Below are 21,494 nucleotides of genomic sequence, written 5' to 3' on the forward strand. Positions count from 1 at the left end.
ATAATAAAACATGTTTTTTGTTTGAGTGCGTACAATAATGTTTGGGCCAACAAAAGTATACCCATTAACCCATCTTACAATCTTTAGAGACAAAGCCCTAAATCTTGTCCTATAAATACATGTGCCAGCTTCAAGAAAGAACTCATTATGTATGTTCTGAATACCAAGAGAATTAGTGTTGTGGTGGTGCAGTTTGATCCATTGCATTTTTTTAATCAAAGAAATTACACTTGAGTGATTGAGTACGATTAATCCTCAATCCTCTTCATCTTTTTTCGAGTGTATTTCCTTGATTAAAGAGATTCATTGGATCATCATTTTTCTAGCAATTTGTTTGTTGTTCAGATTGTGTAAGGAATTCTTGTTGTCTCGATTTGATTGTGTTTGCACGTATAATATACCTGATGAATCCTTTTTTTCTTTTTTTGTTTATTAATTTTGGTCATATGTTTTTAATCTGTTTGATTCATTGCTATCACTTGATGATAGGGTCTGCCTTTACGATGATTGATTATTATTTTTATTTACAACTGCAGTTGTTTGTATTTTGGGACTGTATGTATACTACTTCATCTATCAGATTTTTGGCCCTGTCTTTATTTTTTATTCTTTAGCCTATTTGCAGATAACCCAGAGGCCTTGGGTGATTGCGTAATTGCAACCAAGACGGATGCAGGGACATCATGGGTATAGGTTTCCTTTTGATAGCTATTAACAGTACTCTTTTAAAGTCACTCTGATATGCGACTATCATTTATCTTTTATGTTGTTATTACAGAATTGGGAAAAGGAGATAATTTCTTTAGCAACTATGATGTGCAACAATTAACTGTCATAGTTGATTTCACAGTACCTACTTAGCGGCGGAGTGCTGATGTTTGTAGTAGAGGATCCATACTCATAAAATTTAATTGTATTTCTAAATCTAGGAAATATACGGTGACTTTTGTGCTTTAAGCACCTTTTGCAGCTTATGTGGAAGTGTTTGGAAAAACAATAATGAAACGCTTATAGCTTAAGCGCGTAACATATAAGATTTTATTACAATCACCCATACTAGTTGTGGACATGTATATATATAATATCAATTATTAACTTGTTTATCAATCAACGAAATTATTCAATTTAACTCTTTAATTTGAGTTGTACACTTTAGACGATCCAAATCCTTTTAGAGGACGCGGATCCTTATTAGAGTGTAGGTTCCTTCCTCGTGTTGCTCTTAGAATTTTCATATTTCATTTACAATGATTGTTATTTCAAATGTGTTTAAATTATTTACATATTTGTTTCAGCATTATGTAAAAATGATTCTAGGGAAACCTGAATTAAAAGAAAATTAAACTATAAGAGAAGGTGTGGGAGCTGCGACTGAAAAAAAATCAAGAGATACTCAAAATACAGAGATTAAAAAAAACCAAAGATTAAATCTTTAGCTGAAAAGAATAATGGTAATTATAATGATTTCCATTGTGATAAGTTTTCTGAAGAATAAAGGTAGATTGCAATTCTTTTTTTTAAAAGCACATTTTACTATTTTACCTCCTTCTATTTTTTTCCTTTGATAATCCTTTCCCTTGTACCATGTGCCTATCCAGCTCTAAATTTTCAAGTTATAGACGTGGGTTAGTGTTTTTAATCAGATGGGTTCGAGTTCTATACAAACATGATTAAACTACTACACATGGAGACACTGTGGATTTTTTAGTCAACCCTATTTAAAATTTTAATATATTATTTTTTAAGGGTCTTGTATCGAAAAAGAGAAACTTGGTTTTTTGGGTTTGTTACAATTTAAATGTCACTAATAATTGCACTTTTAATTTTAATAAAAATCAATATTTCATATAAAATATCGTTCGTAATATACACATGCTACCACGCAATAAAAATAGAGGGAAGATTGACACGTGAATTCTTGTCTTTCCGCTAGTATTAAACAATTAAAAAGGGAAAAATAATAATTATAAATAAAAACAAATTTTGACTACATTAAATAAGTATTAAAAATATTTTATGGCTTTATGGAAAAACAATAATCATAAAGAAAAATAAAATTTGACTGTATTAAATGAGTGTCAAAATTTTTTTGTACCTTTTTCGAAAATTAATGAATATCTGCATAAAAGATAATTTCATGCAATATTAATTTTTATAAATTAACTATAATAAATATCTTATATAATAAAACATGTTTTTTGTTTGAGTGCGTACAATAATGTTTGGGCCAACAAAAGTATACCCATTAACCCATCTTGCAATCTTTAGAGACAAAGCCCTAAATCTTGTCCTATAAATACATGTGCCAGCTTCAAGAAAGAACTCATTATGTATGTTCTGAATACCAAGAGAATTAGTGTTGTGGTGGTGCAGTTTGATCCATTGCATTTTTTTAATCAAAGAAATTACACTTGAGTGATTGAGTACGATTAATCCTCAATCCTCTTCATCTTTTTTCGAGTGTATTTTCTTGATTAAAGAGATTCATTGGATCATCATTTTTCTAGCAATTTGTTTGTTGTTCAGATTGTGTAAGGAATTCTTGTTGTCTCGATTTGATTGTGTTTGCACGTATAATATACCTGATGAATCCTGTTTTTTCTGTTTTTTGTTTATTAATTTTTGTCATATGTTTTTAATCGATTTGATTCATTGCTATCACTTGATGATAGGGTCTGCCTTTACGATGATTGATTATTATTTTTATTTACAACTGCAGTTGTTTGTATTTTGGGACTGTATGTATACTACTTCATCTATCAGATTTTTGGCCCTGTCTTTATTTTTTATTCTTTAGCCTATTTGCAGATAACCCAGAGGCCTTGGGTGATTGCGTAATTGCAACCAAGACGGATGCAGTGACATCATGGGTATAGGTTTCCTTTTGATAGCTATTAACAGTACTCTTTTAAACTCACTCTGATATGCGACTATCATTTATCTTTTATGTTGTTATTACAGAATTGGGAAAAGGAGATAATTTCTTTAGCAACTATGATGTGCAACAATTAACTGTCATAGTTGATTTCACAGTACCTACTTAGCGGCGGAGTGCTGATGTTTGTAGTAGAGGATCCATACTCATAAAATTTAATTGTATTTCTAAATCTATGAAATATACGGTGACTTTTGTGCTTTAAGCACCTTTTGCAGCTTATGTGGAAGTGTTTGCAAAAACAATAATGCAACGCTTATAGCTTAAGCACGTAACATATAAGATTTTATTACAATCACCCATACTAGTTGTGGACATGTATATATATAATATCAATTATTAACTTGTTTATCAATCAACGAAATTATTCAATTTAACTCTTTAATTTGAGTTGTACACTTTAGACGATCCAAATCCTTTTAGAGGACGCGGATCCTTATTAGAGTGTAGGTTCCTTCCTCGTGTTGCTCTTAGAATTTTCATATTTCATTTACAATGATTGTTATTTCAAATGTGTTTAAATTATTTACATATTTGTTTCAGCATTATGCAAAAATGATTCTAGGGAAACCTGAATTAAAAGAAAATTAAACTATAAGAGAAGGTGTGGGAGCTGCGACTGAAAAAAAATCAAGAGATACTCAAAATACAGAGATTAAAAAAAACCAAAGATTAAATCTTTAGCTGACAAGAATAATGGTAATTATAATGATTTCCATTGTGATAAGTTTTCTGAAGAATAAAGGTAGATTGCAATTCTTTTTTTTAAAAGCACATTTTACTATTTTACCTCCTTCTATTTTTTTCCTTTGATAATCCTTTCCCTTGTACCATGTGCCTATCCAGCTCTAAATTTTCAAGTTATAGACGTGGGTTAGTGTTTTTAATCAGATGGGTTCGAGTTCTATACAAACATGATTAAACTACTACACATGGAGACACTGTGGATTTTTTAGTCAACCCTATTTAAAATTTTAATATATTATTTTTTAAGGGTCTTGTATCGAAAAAGAGAAACTTGGTTTTTTGGGTTTGTTACAATTTAAATGTCACTAATAATTGCACTTTTAATTTTAATAAAAATCAATATTTCATATAAAATATCGTTCGTAATATACACGTGCTACCACGCAATAAAAATAGAGGGAAGATTGACACGTGAATTCTTGTCTTTCCGCTAGTATTTAACAATTAAAAAGGGAAAAATAATAATTATAAATAAAAACAAATTTTGACTACATTAAATAAGTATTAAAAATATTTTATGGCTTTATGGAAAAACAATAATCATAAAGAAAAATAAAATTTGACTGTATTAAATGAGTGTCAAAATTTTTTTGTACCTTTTTCGAAAATTAATGAATATCTGCATAAAAGATAATTTCATGCAATATTAATTTTTATAAATTAACTATAATAAATATCTTATATAATAAAACATGTTTTTTGTTTGAGTGCGTACAATAATGTTTGGGCCAACAAAAGTATACCCATTAACCCATCTTGCAATCTTTAGAGACAAAGCCCTAAATCTTGTCCTATAAATACATGTGCCAGCTTCAAGAAAGAACTCATTATGTATGTTCTGAATACCAAGAGAATTAGTGTTGTGGTGGTGCAGTTTGATCCATTGCATTTTTTTAATCAAAGAAATTACACTTGAGTGATTGAGTACGATTAATCCTCAATCCTCTTCATCTTTTTTCGAGTGTATTTTCTTGATTAAAGAGATTCATTGGATCATCATTTTTCTAGCAATTTGTTTGTTGTTCAGATTGTGTAAGGAATTCTTGTTGTCTCGATTTGATTGTGTTTGCACGTATAATATACCTGATGAATCCTGTTTTTTCTGTTTTTTGTTTATTAATTTTTGTCATATGTTTTTAATCGATTTGATTCATTGCTATCACTTGATGATAGGGTCTGCCTTTACGATGATTGATTATTATTTTTATTTACAACTGCAGTTGTTTGTATTTTGGGACTGTATGTATACTACTTCATCTATCAGATTTTTGGCCCTGTCTTTATTTTTTATTCTTTAGCCTATTTGCAGATAACCCAGAGGCCTTGGGTGATTGCGTAATTGCAACCAAGACGGATGCAGTGACATCATGGGTATAGGTTTCCTTTTGATAGCTATTAACAGTACTCTTTTAAACTCACTCTGATATGCGACTATCATTTATCTTTTATGTTGTTATTACAGAATTGGGAAAAGGAGATAATTTCTTTAGCAACTATGATGTGCAACAATTAACTGTCATAGTTGATTTCACAGTACCTACTTAGCGGCGGAGTACTGATGTTTGTAGTAGAGGATCCATACTCATAAAATTTAATTGTATTTCTAAATCTATGAAATATACGGTGACTTTTGTGCTTTAAGCACCTTTTGCAGCTTATGTGGAAGTGTTTGCAAAAACAATAATGCAACGCTTATAGCTTAAGCACGTAACATATAAGATTTTACTACAATCACCCATACTAGTTGTGGACATGTATATATATAATATCAATTATTAACTTGTTTATCAATCAACGAAATTATTCAATTTAACTCTTTAATTTGAGTTGTACACTTTAGACGATCCAAATCCTTTTAGAGGACGCGGATCCTTATTAGAGTGTAGGTTCCTTCCTCGTGTTGCTCTTAGAATTTTCATATTTCATTTACAATGATTGTTATTTCAAATGTGTTTAAATTATTTACATATTTGTTTCAGCATTATGCAAAAATGATTCTAGGGAAACCTGAATTAAAAGAAAATTAAACTATAAGAGAAGGTGTGGGAGCTGCGACTGAAAAAAAATCAAGAGATACTCAAAATACAGAGATTAAAAAAAACCAAAGATTAAATCTTTAGCTGACAAGAATAATGGTAATTATAATGATTTCCATTGTGATAAGTTTTCTGAAGAATAAAGGTAGATTGCAATTCTTTTTTTTAAAAGCACATTTTACTATTTTACCTCCTTCTATTTTTTTCCTTTGATAATCCTTTCCCTTGTACCATGTGCCTATCCAGCTCTAAATTTTCAAGTTATAGACGTGGGTTAGTGTTTTTAATCAGATGGGTTCGAGTTCTATACAAACATGATTAAACTACTACACATGGAGACACTGTGGATTTTTTAGTCAACCCTATTTAAAATTTTAATATATTATTTTTTAAGGGTCTTGTATCGAAAAAGAGAAACTTGGTTTTTTGGGTTTGTTACAATTTAAATGTCACTAATAATTGCACTTTTAATTTTAATAAAAATCAATATTTCATATAAAATATCGTTCGTAATATACACGTGCTACCACGCAATAAAAATAGAGGGAAGATTGACACGTGAATTCTTGTCTTTCCGCTAGTATTTAACAATTAAAAAGGGAAAAATAATAATTATAAATAAAAACAAATTTTGACTACATTAAATAAGTATTAAAAATATTTTATGGCTTTATGGAAAAACAATAATCATAAAGAAAAATAAAATTTGACTGTATTAAATGAGTGTCAAAATTTTTTTGTACCTTTTTCGAAAATTAATGAATATCTGCATAAAAGATAATTTCATGCAATATTAATTTTTATAAATTAACTATAATAAATATCTTATATAATAAAACATGTTTTTTGTTTGAGTGCGTACAATAATGTTTGGGCCAACAAAAGTATACCCATTAACCCATCTTGCAATCTTTAGAGACAAAGCCCTAAATCTTGTCCTATAAATACATGTGCCAGCTTCAAGAAAGAACTCATTATGTATGTTCTGAATACCAAGAGAATTAGTGTTGTGGTGGTGCAGTTTGATCCATTGCATTTTTTTAATCAAAGAAATTACACTTGAGTGATTGAGTACGATTAATCCTCAATCCTCTTCATCTTTTTTCGAGTGTATTTTCTTGATTAAAGAGATTCATTGGATCATCATTTTTCTAGCAATTTGTTTGTTGTTCAGATTGTGTAAGGAATTCTTGTTGTCTCGATTTGATTGTGTTTGCACGTATAATATACCTGATGAATCCTGTTTTTTCTGTTTTTTGTTTATTAATTTTTGTCATATGTTTTTAATCGATTTGATTCATTGCTATCACTTGATGATAGGGTCTGCCTTTACGATGATTGATTATTATTTTTATTTACAACTGCAGTTGTTTGTATTTTGGGACTGTATGTATACTACTTCATCTATCAGATTTTTGGCCCTGTCTTTATTTTTTATTCTTTAGCCTATTTGCAGATAACCCAGAGGCCTTGGGTGATTGCGTAATTGCAACCAAGACGGATGCAGTGACATCATGGGTATAGGTTTCCTTTTGATAGCTATTAACAGTACTCTTTTAAACTCACTCTGATATGCGACTATCATTTATCTTTTATGTTGTTATTACAGAATTGGGAAAAGGAGATAATTTCTTTAGCAACTATGATGTGCAACAATTAACTGTCATAGTTGATTTCACAGTACCTACTTAGCGGCGGAGTACTGATGTTTGTAGTAGAGGATCCATACTCATAAAATTTAATTGTATTTCTAAATCTATGAAATATACGGTGACTTTTGTGCTTTAAGCACCTTTTGCAGCTTATGTGGAAGTGTTTGCAAAAACAATAATGCAACGCTTATAGCTTAAGCACGTAACATATAAGATTTTACTACAATCACCCATACTAGTTGTGGACATGTATATATATAATATCAATTATTAACTTGTTTATCAATCAACGAAATTATTCAATTTAACTCTTTAATTTGAGTTGTACACTTTAGACGATCCAAATCCTTTTAGAGGACGCGGATCCTTATTAGAGTGTAGGTTCCTTCCTCGTGTTGCTCTTAGAATTTTCATATTTCATTTACAATGATTGTTATTTCAAATGTGTTTAAATTATTTACATATTTGTTTCAGCATTATGCAAAAATGATTCTAGGGAAACCTGAATTAAAAGAAAATTAAACTATAAGAGAAGGTGTGGGAGCTGCGACTGAAAAAAAATCAAGAGATACTCAAAATACAGAGATTAAAAAAAACCAAAGATTAAATCTTTAGCTGACAAGAATAATGGTAATTATAATGATTTCCATTGTGATAAGTTTTCTGAAGAATAAAGGTAGATTGCAATTCTTTTTTTTAAAAGCACATTTTACTATTTTACCTCCTTCTATTTTTTTCCTTTGATAATCCTTTCCCTTGTACCATGTGCCTATCCAGCTCTAAATTTTCAAGTTATAGACGTGGGTTAGTGTTTTTAATCAGATGGGTTCGAGTTCTATACAAACATGATTAAACTACTACACATGGAGACACTGTGGATTTTTTAGTCAACCCTATTTAAAATTTTAATATATTATTTTTTAAGGGTCTTGTATCGAAAAAGAGAAACTTGGTTTTTTGGGTTTTTTACAATTTAAATGTCACTAATAATTGCACTTTTAATTTTAATAAAAATCAATATTTCATATAAAATATCGTTCGTAATATACACATGCTACCACGCAATAAAAATAGAGGGAAGATTGACACGTGAATTCTTGTCTTTCCGCTAGTATTTAACAATTAAAAAGGGAAAAATAATAATTATAAATAAAAACAAATTTTGACTACATTAAATAAGTATTAAAAATATTTTATGGCTTTATGGAAAAACAATAATCATAAAGAAAAATAAAATTTGACTGTATTAAATGAGTGTCAAAATTTTTTTTGTACCTTTTTCGAAAATTAATGAATATCTGCATAAAAGATAATTTCATGCAATATTAATTTTTATAAATTAACTATAATAAATATCTTATATAATAAAACATGTTTTTTGTTTGAGTGCGTACAATAATGTTTGGGCCAACAAAAGTATACCCATTAACCCATCTTGCAATCTTTAGAGACAAAGCCCTAAATCTTGTCCTATAAATACATGTGCCAGCTTCAAGAAAGAACTCATTATGTATGTTCTGAATACCAAGAGAATTAGTGTTGTGGTGGTGCAGTTTGATCCATTGCATTTTTTTAATCAAAGAAATTACACTTGAGTGATTGAGTACGATTAATCCTCAATCCTCTTCATCTTTTTTCGAGTGTATTTCCTTGATTAAAGAGATTCATTGGATCATCATTTTTCTAGCAATTTGTTTGTTGTTCAGATTGTGTAAGGAATTCTTGTTGTCTCGATTTGATTGTGTTTGCACGTATAATATACCTGATGAATCCTGTTTTTTCTGTTTTTTGTTTATTAATTTTGGTCATATGTTTTTAATCGGTTTGATTCATTGCTATCACTTGATGATAGGGTCTGCCTTTACGATGATTGATTATTATTTTTATTTACAACTGCAGTTGTTTGTATTTTGGGACTGTATGTATACTACTTCATCTATCAGATTTTTGGCCCTGTCTTTATTTTTTATTCTTTAGCCTATTTGCAGATAACCCAGAGGCCTTGGGTGATTGCGTAATTGCAACCAAGACGAATACAGTGACATCACGGGTATAGGTTTCCTTTTGATAGCTATTAACAGTACTCTTTTAAACTCACTCTGATATGCGACTATCATTTATCTCTTATGTTGTTATTACAGAATTGGGAAAAGGAGATAATTTCTTTAGCAACTATGATGTGCAACAATTAACTGTCATAGTTGATTTCACAGTACCTACTTAGCGGCGGAGTGCTGATGTTTGTAGTAGAGGATCCATACTCATAAAATTTAATTGTATTTCTAAATCTAGGAAATATACGGTGACTTTTGTGCTTTAAGCACCTTTTGCAGCTTATGTGGAAGTGTTTGGAAAAACAATAATGCAACGCTTATAGCTTAAGCGCGTAACATATAAGATTTTATTACAATCACCCATACTAGTTGTGGACATGTATATATATAATATCAATTATTAACTTGTTTATCAATCAACGAAATTATTCAATTTAACTCTTTAATTTGAGTTGTACACTTTAGACGATCCAAATCCTTTTAGAGGACGCGGATCCTTATTAGAGTGTAGGTTCCTTCCTCGTGTTGCTCTTAGAATTTTCATATTTCATTTACAATGATTGTTATTTCAAATGTGTTTAAATTATTTACATATTTGTTTCAGCATTATGCAAAAGTGATTCTAGGGAAACCTGAATTCAAAGAAAATTAAACTATAAGAGAAGGTGTGGGAGCTGCGACTGAAAAAAAATCAAGAGATACTCAAAATACTGAGATTAAAAAAAACCAAAGATTAAATCTTTAGCTGATAAGAATAATGGTAATTATAATGATTTCCATTGTGATAAGTTTTCTGAAGAATAAAGGTAGATTGCAATTCTTTTTTTTAAAAGCACATTTTACTATTTTACCTCCTTCTATTTTTTTCCTTTGATAATCCTTTCCCTTGTACCATGTGCCTATCCAGCTCTAAATTTTCAAGTTATAGACGTGGGTTAGTGTTTTTAATCAGATGGGTTTGAGTTCTATACAAACATGATTAAACTACTACACATGGAGACACTGTGGATTTTTTAGTCAACCCTATTTAAAATTTTAATTTATTATTTTTTAAGGGTCTTGTATCGAAAAAGAGAAACTTGGTTTTTTGGGTTTGTTACAATTTAAATGTCACTAATAATTGCACTTTTAATTTTAATAAAAATATATATTTCATATAAAATATCGTTCGTAATATACACATGCTACCACGCAATAAAAATAGAGGGAAGATTGACACGTGAATTCTTGTCTTTCCGCTAGTATTTAACAATTAAAAAGGGAAAAATAATAATTATAAATAAAAACAAATTTTGACTACATTAAATAAGTATTAAAAATATTTTATGGCTTTATGGAAAAACAATAATCATAAAGAAAAATAAAATTTGACTGTATTAAATGAGTGTCAAAAATTTTTTTGTACCTTTTTCGAAAATTAATGAATATCTGCATAAAAGATAATTTCATGCAATATTAATTTTTATAAATTAACTATAATAAATATCTTATATAATAAAACATGTTTTTTGTTTGAGTGCGTACAATAATGTTTGGGCCAACAAAAGTATGCCCATTAACCCATCTTGCAATCTTTAGAGACAAAGCCCTAAATCTTGTCCTATAAATACATGTGCCAGCTTCAAGAAAGAACTCATTATGTATGTTCTGAATACCAAGAGAATTAGTGTTGTGGTGGTGCAGTTTGATCCATTGCATTTTTATAATCAAAGAAATTACACTTGAGTGATTGAGTACGATTAATCCTCAATCCTCTTCATCTTTTTTCGAGTGTATTTCCTTGATTAAAGAGATTCATTGGATCATCATTTTTCTAGCAATTTGTTTGTTGTTCAGATTGTGTAAGGAATTCTTGTTGTCTCGATTTGTTTGTGTTTGCACGTATAATATACCTGATGAATCCTGTTTTTTCTGTTTTTTGTTTATTAATTTTGGTCATATGTTTTTAATCTGTTTGATTCATTGCTATCACTTGATGATAGGGTCTGCCTTTACGATGATTGATTATTATTTTTATTTACAACTGCAGTTGTTTGTATTTTGGGACTGTATGTATACTACTTCATCTATCAGATTTTTAGCCCTGTCTTTATTTTTTATTCTTTAGCCTATTTGCAGATAACCCAGAGGCCTTGGGTGATTGCGTAATTGCAACCAAGACGGATGCAGTGACATCACGGGTATAGGTTTCCTTTTGATAGCTATTAACAGTACTCTTTTAAACTCACTCTGATATGCGACTATCATTTATCTCTTATGTTGTTATTACAGAATTGGGAAAAGGAGATAATTTCTTTAGCAACTATGATGTGCAACAATTAACTGTCATAGTTGATTTCACAGTACCTACTTAGCGGCGGAGTGCTGATGTTTGTAGTAGAGGATCCATACTCATAAAATTTAATTGTATTTCTAAATCTAGGAAATATACGGTGACTTTTGTGCTTTAAGCACCTTTTGCAGCTTATGTGGAAGTGTTTGGAAAAACAATAATGCAACGCTTATAGCTTAAGCGCGTAACATATAAGATTTTATTACAATCACCCATACTAGTTGTGGACATGTATATATATAATATCAATTATTAACTTGTTTATCAATCAACGAAATTATTCAATTTAACTCTTTAATTTGAGTTGTACACTTTAGACGATCCAAATCCTTTTAGAGGACGCGGATCCTTATTAGAGTGTAGGTTCCTTCCTCGTGTTGCTCTTAGAATTTTCATATTTCATTTACAATGATTGTTATTTCAAATGTGTTTAAATTATTTACATATTTGTTTCAGCATTATGCAAAAGTGATTCTAGGGAAACCTGAATTCAAAGAAAATTAAACTATAAGAGAAGGTGTGGGAGCTGCGACTGAAAAAAAATCAAGAGATACTCAAAATACTGAGATTAAAAAAAACCAAAGATTAAATCTTTAGCTGACAAGAATAATGGTCATTATAATGATTTCCATTGTGATAAGTTTTCTGAAGAATAAAGGTAGATTGCAATTCTTTTTTTTAAAAGCACATTTTACTATTTTACCTCCTTCTATTTTTTTCCTTTGATAATCCTTTCCCTTGTACCATGTGCCTATCCAGCTCTAAATTTTCAAGTTATAGACGTGGGTTAGTGTTTTTAATCAGATGGGTTCGAGTTCTATACAAACATGATTAAACTACTACACATGGAGACACTGTGGATTTTTTAGTCAACCCTATTTAAAATTTTAATATATTATTTTTTAAGGGTCTTGTATCGAAAAAGAGAAACTTGGTTTTTTGGGTTTGTTACAATTTAAATGTCACTAATAATTGCACTTTTAATTTTAATAAAAATATATATTTCATATAAAATATCGTTCGTAATATACACATGCTACCACGCAATAAAAATAGAGGGAAGATTGACACGTGAATTCTTGTCTTTCCGCTAGTATTTAACAATTAAAAAGGGAAAAATAATAATTATAAATAAAAACAAATTTTGACTACATTAAATAAGTATTAAAAATATTTTATGGCTTTATGGAAAAACAATAATCATAAAGAAAAATAAAATTTGACTGTATTAAATGAGTGTCAAAAATTTTTTTGTACCTTTTTCGAAAATTAATGAATATCTGCATAAAAGATAATTTCATGCAATATTAATTTTTATAAATAAACTATAATAAATATCTTATATAATAAAACATGTTTTTTGTTTGAGTGCGTACAATAATGTTTGGGCCAACAAAAGTATACCCATTAACCCATCTTGCAATCTTTAGAGACAAAGCCCTAAATCTTGTCCTATAAATACATGTGCCAGCTTCAAGAAAGAACTCATTATGTATGTTCTGAATACCAAGAGAATTAGTGTTGTGGTGGTGCAGTTTGATCCATTGCATTTTTATAATCAAAGAAATTACACTTGAGTGATTGAGTACGATTAATCCTCAATCCTCTTCATCTTTTTTCGAGTGTATTTCCTTGATTAAAGAGATTCATTGGATCATCATTTTTCTAGCAATTTGTTTGTTGTTCAGATTGTGTAAGGAATTCTTGTTGTCTCGATTTGTTTGTGTTTGCACGTATAATATACCTGATGAATCCTGTTTTTTCTGTTTTTTGTTTATTAATTTTGGTCATATGTTTTTAATCTGTTTGATTCATTGCTATCACTTGATGATAGGGTCTGCCTTTACGATGATTGATTATTATTTTTATTTACAACTGCAGTTGTTTGTATTTTGGGACTGTATGTATACTACTTCATCTATCAGATTTTTGGCCCTGTCTTTATTTTTTATTCTTTAGCCTATTTGCAGATAACCCAGAGGCCTTGGGTGATTGCGTAATTGCAACCAAGACGGATGCAGTGACATCACGGGTATAGGTTTCCTTTTGATAGCTATTAACAGTACTCTTTTAAACTCACTCTGATATGCGACTATCATTTATCTCTTATGTTGTTATTACAGAATTGGGAAAAGGAGATAATTTCTTTAGCAACTATGATGTGCAACAATTAACTGTCATAGTTGATTTCACAGTACCTACTTAGCGGCGGAGTGCTGATGTTTGTAGTAGAGGATCCATACTCATAAAATTTAATTGTATTTCTAAATCTAGGAAATATACGGTGACTTTTGTGCTTTAAGCACCTTTTGCAGCTTATGTGGAAGTGTTTGGAAAAACAATAATGCAACGCTTATAGCTTAAGCGCGTAACATATAAGATTTTATTACAATCACCCATACTAGTTGTGGACATGTATATATATAATATCAATTATTAACTTGTTTATCAATCAACGAAATTATTCAATTTAACTCTTTAATTTGAGTTGTACACTTTAGACGATCCAAATCCTTTTAGAGGACGCGGATCCTTATTAGAGTGTAGGTTCCTTCCTCGTGTTGCTCTTAGAATTTTCATATTTCATTTACAATGATTGTTATTTCAAATGTGTTTAAATTATTTACATATTTGTTTCAGCATTATGCAAAAGTGATTCTAGGGAAACCTGAATTCAAAGAAAATTAAACTATAAGAGAAGGTGTGGGAGCTGCGACTGAAAAAAAATCAAGAGATACTCAAAATACTGAGATTAAAAAAAACCAAAGATTAAATCTTTAGCTGACAAGAATAATGGTAATTATAATGATTTCCATTGTGATAAGTTTTCTGAAGAATAAAGGTAGATTGCAATTCTTTTTTTTAAAAGCACATTTTACTATTTTACCTCCTTCTATTTTTTTCCTTTGATAATCCTTTCCCTTGTACCATGTGCCTATCCAGCTCTAAATTTTCAAGTTATAGACGTGGGTTAGTGTTTTTAATCAGATGGGTTCGAGTTCTATACAAACATGATTAAACTACTACACATGGAGACACTGTGGATTTTTTAGTCAACCCTATTTAAAATTTTAATTTATTATTTTTTAAGGGTCTTGTATCGAAAAAGAGAAACTTGGTTTTTTGGGTTTGTTACAATTTAAATGTCACTAATAATTGCACTTTTAATTTTAATAAAAATATATATTTCATATAAAATATCGTTCGTAATATACACATGCTACCACGCAATAAAAATAGAGGGAAGATTGACACGTGAATTCTTGTCTTTCCGCTAGTATTTAACAATTAAAAAGGGAAAAATAATAATTATAAATAAAAACAAATTTTGACTACATTAAATAAGTATTAAAAATATTTTATGGCTTTATGGAAAAACAATAATCATAAAGAAAAATAAAATTTGACTGTATTAAATGAGTGTCAAAAATTTTTTTGTACCTTTTTCGAAAATTAATGAATATCTGCATAAAAGATAATTTCATGCAATATTAATTTTTATAAATTAACTATAATAAATATCTTATATAATAAAACATGTTTTTTGTTTGAGTGCGTACAATAATGTTTGGGCCAACAAAAGTATACCCATTAACCCATCTTGCAATCTTTAGAGACAAAGCCCTAAATCTTGTCCTATAAATACATGTGCCAGCTTCAAGAAAGAACTCATTATGTATGTTCTGAATACCAAGAGAATTAGTGTTGTGGTGGTGCAGTTTGATCCATTGCATTTTTATAATCAAAGAAATTACACTTGAGTGATTGAGTACGATTAATCCTCAATCCTCTTCATCTTTTTTCGAGTGTATTTCCTTGATTAAAGAGATTCATTGGATCATCATTTTTCTAGCAATTTGTTTGTTGTTCAGATTGTGTAAGGAATTCTTGTTGTCTCGATTTGTTTGTGTTTGCACGTATAATATACCTGATGAATCCTGTTTTTTCTGTTTTTTGTTTATTAATTTTGGTCATATGTTTTTAATCTGTTTGATTCATTGCTATCACTTGATGATAGGGTCTGCCTTTACGATGATTGATTATTATTTTTATTTACAACTGCAGTTGTTTGTATTTTGGGACTGTATGTATACTACTTCATCTATCAGATTTTTGGCCCTGTCTTTATTTTTTATTCTTTAGCCTATTTGCAGATAACCCAGAGGCCTTGGGTGATTGCGTAATTGCAACCAAGACGGATGCAGTGACATCACGGGTATAGGTTTCCTTTTGATAGCTATTAACAGTACTCTTTTAAACTCACTCTGATATGCGACTATCATTTATCTCTTATGTTGTTATTACAGGATTGGGAAAAGGAGATAATTTCTTTAGCAACTATGATGTGCAACAATTAACTGTCATAGTTGATTTCACAGTACCTACTTAGCGGCGGAGTGCTGATGTTTGTAGTAGAGGATCCATACTCATAAAATTTAATTGTATTTCTAAATCTAGGAAATATACGGTGACTTTTGTGCTTTAAGCACCTTTTGCAGCTTATGTGGAAGTGTTTGGAAAAACAATAATGCAACGCTTATAGCTTAAGCGCGTAACATATAAGATTTTATTACAATCACCCATACTAGTTGTGGACATGTATATATATAATATCAATTATTAACTTGTTTATCAATCAACGAAATTATTCAATTTAACTCTTTAATTTGAGTTGTACACTTTAGACGATCCAAATCCTTTTAGAGGACGCGGATCCTTATTAGAGTGTAGGTTCCTTCCTCGTGTTGCTCTTAGAATTTTCATATTTCATTTACAATGATTGTTATTTCAAATGTGTTTAAATTATTTACATATTTGTTTCAGCATTATGCAAAAGTGATTCTAGGGAAACCTGAATTCAAAGAAAATTAAACTATAAGAGAAGGTGTGGGAGCTGCGACTGAAAAAAAATCAAGAGATACTCAAAATACTGAGATTAAAAAAAACCAAAGATTAAATCTTTAGCTGACAAGAATAATGGTAATTATAATGATTTCCATTGTGATAAGTTTTCTGAAGAATAAAGGTAGATTGCAATTCTTTTTTTTAAAAGCACATTTTACTATTTTACCTCCTTCTATTTTTTTCCTTTGATAATCCTTTCCCTTGTACCATGTGCCTATCCAGCTCTAAATTTTCAAGTTATAGACGTGGGTTAGTGTTTTTAATCAGATGGGTTTGAGTTCTATACAAACATGATTAAACTACTACACATGGAGACACTGTGGATTTTTTAGTCAACCCTATTTAAAATTTTAATTTATTATTTTTTAAGGGTCTTGTATCGAAAAAGAGAAACTTGGTTTTTTGGGTTTGTTACAATTTAAATGTCACTAATAATTGCACTTTTAATTTTAATAAAAATATATATTTCATATAAAATATCGTTCGTAATATACACATGCTACCACGCAATAAAAATAGAGGGAAGATTGACACGTGAATTCTTGTCTTTCCGCTAGTATTTAACAATTAAAAAGGGAAAAATAATAATTATAAATAAAAACAAATTTTGACTACATTAAATAAGTATTAAAAATATTTTATGGCTTTATGGAAAAACAATAATCATAAAGAAAAATAAAATTTGACTGTATTAAATGAGTGTCAAAAATTTTTTTGTACCTTTTTCGAAAATTAATGAATATCTGCATAAAAGATAATTTCATGCAATATTAATTTTTATAAATTAACTATAATAAATATCTTATATAATAAAACATGTTTTTTGTTTGAGTGCGTACAATAATGTTTGGGCCAACAAAAGTATACCCATTAACCCATCTTGCAATCTTTAGAGACAAAGCCCTAAATCTTGTCCTATAAATACATGTGCCAGCTTCAAGAAAGAACTCATTATGTATGTTCTGAATACCAAGAGAATTAGTGTTGTGGTGGTGCAGTTTGATCCATTGCATTTTTATAATCAAAGAAATTACACTTGAGTGATTGAGTACGATTAATCCTCAATCCTCTTCATCTTTTTTCGAGTGTATTTCCTTGATTAAAGAGATTCATTGGATCATCATTTTTCTAGCAATTTGTTTGTTGTTCAGATTGTGTAAGGAATTCTTGTTGTCTCGATTTGTTTGTGTTTGCACGTATAATATACCTGATGAATCCTGTTTTTTCTGTTTTTTGTTTATTAATTTTGGTCATATGTTTTTAATCTGTTTGATTCATTGCTATCACTTGATGATAGGGTCTGCCTTTACGATGATTGATTATTATTTTTATTTACAACTGCAGTTGTTTGTATTTTGGGACTGTATGTATACTACTTCATCTATCAGATTTTTGGCCCTGTCTTTATTTTTTATTCTTTAGCCTATTTGCAGATAACCCAGAGGCCTTGGGTGATTGCGTAATTGCAACCAAGACGGATGCAGTGACATCACGGGTATAGGTTTCCTTTTGATAGCTATTAACAGTACTCTTTTAAACTCACTCTGATATGCGACTATCATTTATCTCTTATGTTGTTATTACAGGATTGGGAAAAGGAGATAATTTCTTTAGCAACTATGATGTGCAACAATTAACTGTCATAGTTGATTTCACAGTACCTACTTAGCGGCGGAGTGCTGATGTTTGTAGTAGAGGATCCATACTCATAAAATTTAATTGTATTTCTAAATCTAGGAAATATACGGTGACTTTTGTGCTTTAAGCACCTTTTGCAGCTTATGTGGAAGTGTTTGGAAAAACAATAATGCAACGCTTATAGCTTAAGCGCGTGACATATAAGATTTTATTACAATCACCCATACTAGTTGTGGACATGTATATATATAATATCAATTATTAACTTGTTTATCAATCAACGAAATTATTCAATTTAACTCTTTAATTTGAGTTGTACACTTTAGACGATCCAAATCCTTTTAGAGGACGCGGATCCTTATTAGAGTGTAGGTTCCTTCCTCGTGTTGCTCTTAGAATTTTCATATTTCATTTACAATGATTGTTATTTCAAATGTGTTTAAATTATTTACATATTTGTTTCAGCATTATGCAAAAGTGATTCTAGGGAAACCTGAATTCAAAGAAAATTAAACTATAAGAGAAGGTGTGGGAGCTGCGACTGAAAAAAAATCAAGAGATACTCAAAATACTGAGATTAAAAAAAACCAAAGATTAAATCTTTAGCTGACAAGAATAATGGTAATTATAATGATTTCCATTGTGATAAGTTTTCTGAAGAATAAAGGTAGATTGCAATTCTTTTTTTTAAAAGCACATTTTACTATTTTACCTCCTTCTATTTTTTTCCTTTGATAATCCTTTCCCTTGTACCATGTGCCTATCCAGCTCTAAATTTTCAAGTTATAGACGTGGGTTAGTGTTTTTAATCAGATGGGTTTGAGTTCTATACAAACATGATTAAACTACTACACATGGAGACACTGTGGATTTTTTAGTCAACCCTATTTAAAATTTTAATTTATTATTTTTTAAGGGTCTTGTATCGAAAAAGAGAAACTTGGTTTTTTGGGTTTGTTACAATTTAAATGTCACTAATAATTGCACTTTTAATTTTAATAAAAATATATATTTCATATAAAATATCGTTCGTAATATACACATGCTACCACGCAATAAAAATAGAGGGAAGATTGACACGTGAATTCTTGTCTTTCCGCTAGTATTTAACAATTAAAAAGGGAAAAATAATAATTATAAATAAAAACAAATTTTGACTACATTAAATAAGTATTAAAAATATTTTATGGCTTTATGGAAAAACAATAATCATAAAGAAAAATAAAATTTGACTGTATTAAATGAGTGTCAAAAATTTTTTTGTACCTTTTTCGAAAATTAATGAATATCTGCATAAAAGATAATTTCATGCAATATTAATTTTTATAAATTAACTATAATAAATATCTTATATAATAAAACATGTTTTTTGTTTGAGTGCGTACAATAATGTTTGGGCCAACAAAAGTATACCCATTAACCCATCTTGCAATCTTTAGAGACAAAGCCCTAAATCTTGTCCTATAAATACATGTGCCAGCTTCAAGAAAGAACTCATTATGTATGTTCTGAATACCAAGAGAATTAGTGTTGTGGTGGTGCAGTTTGATCCATTGCATTTTTATAATCAAAGAAATTACACTTGAGTGATTGAGTACGATTAATCCTCAATCCTCTTCATCTTTTTTCGAGTGTATTTCCTTGATTAAAGAGATTCATTGGATCATCATTTTTCTAGCAATTTGTTTGTTGTTCAGATTGTGTAAGGAATTCTTGTTGTCTCGATTTGTTTGTGTTTGCACGTATAATATACCTGATGAATCCTGTTTTTTCTGTTTTTTGTTTATTAATTTTGGTCATATGTTTTTAATCTGTTTGATTCATTGCTATCACTTGATGATAGGGTCTGCCTTTACGATGATTGATTATTATTTTTATTTACAACTGCAGTTGTTTGTATTTTGGGACTGTATGTATACTACTTCATCTATCAGATTTTTAGCCCTGTCTTTATTTTTTATTCTTTAGCCTATTTGCAGATAACCCAGAGGCCTTGGGTGATTGCGTAATTGCAACCAAGACGGATGCAGTGACATCACGGGTATAGGTTTCCTTTTGATAGCTATTAACAGTACTCTTTTAAACTCACTCTGATATGCGACTATCATTTATCTCTTATGTTGTTATTACAGAATTGGGAAAAGGAGATAATTTCTTTAGCAACTATGATGTGCAACAATTAACTGTCATAGTTGATTTCACAGTACCTACTTAGCGGCGGAGTGCTGATGTTTGTAGTAGAGGATCCATACTCATAAAATTTAATTGTATTTCTAAATCTAGGAAATATACGGTGACTTTTGTGCTTTAAGCACCTTTTGCAGCTTATGTGGAAGTGTTTGGAAAAACAATAATGCAACGCTTATAGCTTAAGCGCGTAACATATAAGATTTTATTACAATCACCCATACTAGTTGTGGACATGTATATATATAATATCAATTATTAACTTGTTTATCAATCAACGAAATTATTCAATTTAACTCTTTAATTTGAGTTGTACACTTTAGACGATCCAAATCCTTTTAGAGGACGCGGATCCTTATTAGAGTGTAGGTTCCTTCCTCGTGTTGCTCTTAGAATTTTCATATTTCATTTACAATGATTGTTATTTCAAATGTGTTTAAATTATTTACATATTTGTTTCAGCATTATGCAAAAGTGATTCTAGGGAAACCTGAATTCAAAGAAAATTAAACTATAAGAGAAGGTGTGGGAGCTGCGACTGAAAAAAAATCAAGAGATACTCAAAATACTGAGATTAAAAAAAACCAAAGATTAAATCTTTAGCTGACAAGAATAATGGTCATTATAATGATTTCCATTGTGATAAGTTTTCTGAAGAATAAAGGTAGATTGCAATTCTTTTTTTTAAAAGCACATTTTACTATTTTACCTCCTTCTATTTTTTTCCTTTGATAATCCTTTCCCTTGTACCATGTGCCTATCCAGCTCTAAATTTTCAAGTTATAGACGTGGGTTAGTGTTTTTAATCAGATGGGTTCGAGTTCTATACAAACATGATTAAACTACTACACATGGAGACACTGTGGATTTTTTAGTCAACCCTATTTAAAATTTTAATTTATTATTTTTTAAGGGTCTTGTATCGAAAAAGAGAAACTTGGTTTTTTGGGTTTGTTACAATTTAAATGTCACTAATAATTGCACTTTTAATTTTAATAAAAATATATA

Source organism: Medicago sativa, chromosome 3 (assembly GCF_051527215.1).
Source record: "Medicago sativa cultivar Bolivia chromosome 3, Bolivia_mono, whole genome shotgun sequence".
Taxonomy (NCBI): domain Eukaryota; kingdom Viridiplantae; phylum Streptophyta; class Magnoliopsida; order Fabales; family Fabaceae; genus Medicago; species Medicago sativa.